The following is a 6,000-nucleotide window of genomic DNA, read 5'->3' on the forward strand; positions in this document are numbered from 1 at the left end:
GTTATTGTTACCTACAGCATGAAATAACTTTGCATCATAACCAGTATACTTGTGAATACCGTTGCTGTTGTATGTAAGAATGCATGTGTTTCCTAAGGATTTCTGTGACGTGTTTGGATTTTTTTCTAATATCATGTCTTAAAATGCAAGTTGTAACTCACTAAATTGACTTTATACTTGACTCTAAAGCTTGAAAAAAAAATACAAACTATTTGACTCGGGGTCCTGTCCACATGTAATTCTATCTGCTTGAAATATTCCTCTCTCTTTCTCCTTGGTTTACTTTCTACTATGCTCAGCACAGAGATCACTTCATTAAAGAAATCTCCTTTCTTGTATGACTTGCAGTCCCCCTATACCACCACCACCAAACTATAGCAGATTCCTCAGCAAGTGGTCTCTACTACAAAGTCAATAATATCCTATAAATTTCTATCATTGCATGAATCAGAGTTCAAATAGATGCTTCATGTCTTCCCACCTAATCTACAATCTGGAGAAAATCAAGCCCAGGTCTGTCAGTTAACCATGTTTCCTTGCTCACAGCACAATGCTCAGCATATAAAGGATAGCTTTCTCAAACTCTGAAGGATGAAGGAATCTGAAGAAAGAATTGTGGACTTATAGGCTTAGAAGTTACAAGTGATTTTTACAGAAACAATAAATAGAGTAATAATAAAATACTTCTAACTAGCTAGAATTTTTTTAATTCTCTAAAATTCTCTGAAAAAGAAGCATATGAAGCTAAACGAAAGAAAACAAGATTATTAAAAACACCTCTCTTAATCCTGATCAAATAAATAGGGTGAACCTCTACCATTTTACAAAACCTTTTAAATCTCCCTTATGCAATCTTTTTGTTAATTTCAACTTACTATTTCTGGGAATATAATTTTTAAAGTAGTTCATAATCTAATAATAATCCTTAATTTCTAAAATGAATCTGTGGCAATATTTGTGCATTATGTCCAAATCCCCCTTTTCACCAACAAAAATACAACAATAAAACTCAACTGCTTTGTGCGCACAGCTCTTTTACAAATCACTAAGAAAATTAGACTAACAAACTTAATCACTTTTGCAGTTTATACTTTTCTGTTTAACTTTCTGGCAGCTTTTAAATTTAGTAATTTAGACAATTAGTGACTGCCATTGGTAAAGATGGCTATAAAAATTAAGGATTTATTCTACCTCTAAGAAAGCACTATGATTAATGTGCTAATTTTGTTAGTTTTTATTATTTTGGCACTTAAAATTTTTTAAATGAAACATTACAATTGAAAAGATGTTTTGAATAATCAATTTAAACCAAACTTTCAAAATGATGAGAAAGTTTAGATAATAGACATTTTTCAAGATCATATACACTACTTTCCCATGTATTAAAATGAACATCCTCTAGTTAGTGGCAACATAAAATGTAGTTAATAACAGACTACAACAGGCAATTTAACTGGCAATTTAAGTGCTAGTGTGTGCAAAGTACTTAGCATGGTACCTAGCAAGAAGACTAAGACACTACTACCAGCAGTACTTTATTGTGGGAGATTGTTTTTAAGCACACTTAAGTAATAAACAAACTGTAGTTTCACACTGTATCTATGGGTTGCTAGCCAGAATACAGCCCTGGAAACAATCCCTGAGGCTTAACTGATTTCATGGAAACCTACAAGACTGCTTCCAAGTGAAGTTTGAACTGTGCAAACAGATTTCTTGAGCAAAATATTTGTGGATGCAAACATCCTCATCTCCCAAAGGGTGGTTTTCCCAAAACTCGAGTATTCCCACGTCAATCAAATATCCATGGTCCCATACACAAAAACCCTATAATGTACACTGTAATAAGGGTGATTTTTATTTTAGTCACTGAACTCTGACATATAAAATGCTGCAAAGACCTGTACTTAATATTTCCCACTTTATTATTTCTACTTGAGGAACTATTTTAGATATTTCAGAAATCTGCTATTTCAGCACAACTTCTGCCTTGGTAAGAATCTATTTCAAGATACTGAAAAAAAAATCAGTCGTTAATTCTGAAGGTCTTTGTATTTTTAATAAGCACCCCCCATAAAAACAGAACGGGAACACGACAGTTTTTATTAGTAATATGCAAACAATTTCTCAAGGCAGGCATGCACCACACATACACTTCATTCCTGCGCAGTTTGGACGCAGTCTGCTTAAAAAATAGGAAGCTGCCCAGCCTCCCACGCTCCAAATGTCTAGCATTCCTGCAGGCAGGGCTAGCCTCTGGCCGGCCGGAGCTATCCCGTGCCAAAGAGCACGGCCACGCTGGGCAAAGGGACGGGGACCTGCGCGCCACACCCAGGGGAAGGGAAGGGGCGCCCAGCATCGCCTTTTGAAGGGAACTTCCTTCCCCAGAAAAGGAATTAGGCAAGTTCTCTTAAGAGAAGAAGATAAAACCAGATGTGGGGTTCACGAGGCTCGTCCGTCAGTATGTGTCCCCTCGAGTTCAAGACCGCAAATATGCCTAGCACATAACTGGGACGATCTGGAGAGCCTGAAGAATGCTCAAGCAGAATACCCCGAGGACTCCTGGGAGAACAATTCTGGAGGGAATCCTAAAATACCTCGGGGCCGGGGCCGGGCTGCCCGAAGAGTGAGGAGCCCCGCAGGGTGGCGGGACCAACGGCGCCCCGGCTCACGACCGGCCGTGGTCGGGCACTGCTCGGCGCGCTGGGCAGGCTTGGCCTCAGTTTCCCCGAAGGAAAGACGAGTTAAATAACTGGACCCATCCCGGGGACTGCGAGCCGCACTAGCGAGCAAGCGAGCGAGCGAGCAAGCGGCCAGGCGAGAAGTTCTCATCCGGCGTGCGGAGTGCCGTTCCCCCGAGCTCCGAGCTCACTTCGGCGGTGACCCAGCTGCGGCTCGGGTCCTCCCTAGGCCCCTCGTGCCCAGCAGGACCCGTGGGACCCTCACCAAGACCCGCCAGCCCGTCATCCCGGGTCCTGCCCGCGACCACCTCCACTCGGAGGCCCGCGCCAGGGCCGCCGGGACCCCGGAGTGCAGCTAGCTCGCCAGCCACCGCCGCAGGCGACCTAGTGCGGGCCAGCAGCCCCCGAGCCGCAGCCTCTCACTCACCGCAGGGCTCCATCCTGCGTCCCGGATGCGGACGCCCGCCAAACTCTCACGGCCGCCGCCGCCGCCGCGGTCTCTGCGGGCCCGAGCTCGCCGCCCCCATCCCCCATGCACAGCCCTTGGATGCCCGGCCAAGCCGCGACCGCCGCCGCCACCACCCCAGCCGCCGCCACCGCCACCGCCACCACCGCGCCAGCCGCGAGCGCCCGCCCCAGCCCCGCCCCTCCAGGAAAGTCCTGCCCCCACGCCCCAGCCCATTGGCTCGCGCCCGTGGAGGCGTGGCCTGCAGCAGGTGGGGGCCACTTGCTTGCCGGCTGTCATCAGTACCCCAGCCCAGACCCAGTCCCTAGTGCCGCGGGACGAGTCTGCTGCTGGCAGCAAGGGGGAAAGTCACCTGAAGCCTCAATCCAACTAATGGGCATTCCCAGATGAAAATTATTTCTGGTAAGAGTTCTGTGGGACACCTTTGGCCGTCCTCCCCAAGCCCTGCAACCCAAGAGGTGGCCACATAGGGAGTGGGCACCCCGCCGGCAGCACCCTCCCAGAATGCGCTAGCTATCTCCAAACCCGCCAACTATCTGGCGGGTTTTACCTATCTACTTTCTCCAACCGCATTAGCAAACCACCTCAAAGAAAAGGAGTAAGGAAGAACGATCGGAGAAAGCAGCACGGGTGGAAAGCACAAGCAAGCGTTCCACTGCAACATGCGATCCACCTCAGCGCTGGCACAACCCAGAAACACAGCCAGCCTGACGGTGCATAGTCTTGGGGCACAGAGAGAAAGGACCACACACAGGACAAACTGAAAACGACCCAGGACAGTGTGAGAACTGGAAAGCAAGTGGGAGTGTACGCACAGAGAGACGGGCAAAAACCAAGCAACCGGTGAAATTAGAGAAATAAGGAGGCGAACGTGTAGCAGAGTGACAAGTGGGGTAGTGAGACAGGAGAATGGGATACCTTCTAACTTCAAACCACTGCAGGAAAAGCTGTTTGTAGAAAGACAAACGTGATTTTTCAGACTCACACAAATTTATCCCATCAGCCCTCAAACAGAACACCTAGTTTGTGCCACAAATACCCAGAGAACCTCAAAACTAAACTATCTTTGAACTGCATTAGTGGAGTAGCTTGAAGAGTAGTGTGCCAGCCTGGCAAACTCAATGAGGCCCTGAGTTCAAACTCCCATACTGAATGGGACAGAAGATGAGGCATAGGAAGGAGAGGAGAGAGGAGGGGGGGGGGGAAGCAAAGAAAGGTGTAAGAGACAGAGACAGACAATTGTGGAAATAGAGGGGAAAAAAGGAGAAAAATTAAAGTAGAGCAAAGAAGACAGGAACTACAGAGACAAGGGAGTTTGTGAAGGAGAAAATAAGTTAGAAATAAGTAAAACTGAGACAAAAACCAGGATGATATATATATACACACAGAGAGAGAGAGAGAGAGAGAGAGAGAGAGAGACCACCCTCAGATAAAGGAAGGAGAAGGGGCACTTCACACAAGCAAAAAGTTCTGAGGGAAATGAAGTTAATTATCCACCTCCCAGGTTGTTACTTGAAAAAGATAAAACTGAAAGCTCTTTTTTACCTAGCTCCATAATTATATTTCAGACTTAACTTTTAAAATTTCACCCACTAAAGCCTTAATCATAACTGTACCAAGATTGAAATCACTAGTAATATGAAAGACACCTAAAAAACATTCCAAGTGCCACTGAAGAATGATATACTTATGAAATCAACAATGACTCAAAACTGAAGTGTACCAACAGGAGACGATTCTGAAGGCCCACAATAGTGGAAGACAGAGTGACCTGCAGAGAGTTCAAGGAAGCAAAGTTTGGCCCTACAGAAAAAATCTGTAAGAATTATTAGGTGGTTAAAATATAGCTAGGGTTATTAAAGAAAGTTTTTGTTAAGCCTTTTTGTATCATTCTTGCTCTTACATCTTCTGAAAAAAAGTATTATCTGCCATCCTTCATCCAGATGATATTTGCAAATACAAAAATGGCAACTCAAGTTTAAATTAAAAGGCTTACTTTATTAACCTGTCCTGACTTTATTTAAAATAATTTTATACCACATAAATTTTAAGGATGAAAAGTACATTAATGAAATGTTTATCATTAAGTCCAAAATTATGGGTTTGTAATGCAACTATAAAGTTTTCCTCCCCAAAGTAAAACCATTCTTGTATCTTTATAGAAGTCCAACATTTTAAAATATTTCAGTTGTGGAAAAATGTTTCTGGAAGCAACTCATAATTGAAAAGAAATTGCATGTATTTTAAAACCATTTTATATTACTACTGTCTCTACTATTTTTGGCCTTTTCAAATGAAAATTCATATCCTCTACATGGCACTTTTGTGTGAGTCATTCTGTGTAGCCTCAACCAACACATTCCTCAAATCTTCTTCATGTGTTCTTTTCAAAATGTCTCTGGTAGCAGATTGAATAGAAAATAATGTATCTGTAAATGTTAGTATACTCTGTATTGTTAATTTTGCTAGAAAAATGTCTTCATAATCTTGAAGTTGGTTCTGTTGTTTAGGCAGATGACTTGTCATAGCACAACATGGGCCTAAAATCATTGGACAGCCTCAGGAGACATTCTGGGTGGTCCCAATTGAGGAAGGAGTTACTACTGACATCTAGTGGGGAGAGGACAAGGATGTTGTCAAATAGTCTACGTGAACAGGAACACCTACCCTCAACAAATTATCTTGCCCCAAATGATCAAAAATGCCAAGGTTAAGATACCCTATAATAATCAGACAATAACTACAGACAACTTTATAAGTCATAGGACAGATAGAGGTCATAAATTATCCACAAAATGCATTAGGCAAAATCTGGACTGTTGGGCATTTTACAGTACAGTTAGCCTGATACATTCA

At 43.5% G+C, this 6,000-nt stretch overlaps 1 protein-coding gene across 1 annotated transcript in view; it reads right to left on the reverse strand.

Annotated features, from left to right (window-relative positions):
* The window catches only part of Arhgap29 (Rho GTPase activating protein 29), a 48,552-nt gene extending 45,316 nt beyond the window's left edge, over window positions 1–3,236 (reverse strand). Inside the window, exon 1 of the mRNA XM_013018325.1 lies at window positions 3,106–3,236. The gene's annotated coding sequence lies outside the window, so the exon portion shown is untranslated. The remainder of the gene's footprint in view (window positions 1–3,105) is intronic.
* Window positions 3,237–6,000: the final 2,764 nt, after the last annotated feature.

Source organism: Dipodomys ordii, unplaced genomic scaffold, assembly GCF_000151885.1.
Source record: "Dipodomys ordii isolate 6190 unplaced genomic scaffold, Dord_2.0 Scaffold39, whole genome shotgun sequence".
Lineage (NCBI taxonomy): Eukaryota > Metazoa > Chordata > Mammalia > Rodentia > Heteromyidae > Dipodomys > Dipodomys ordii.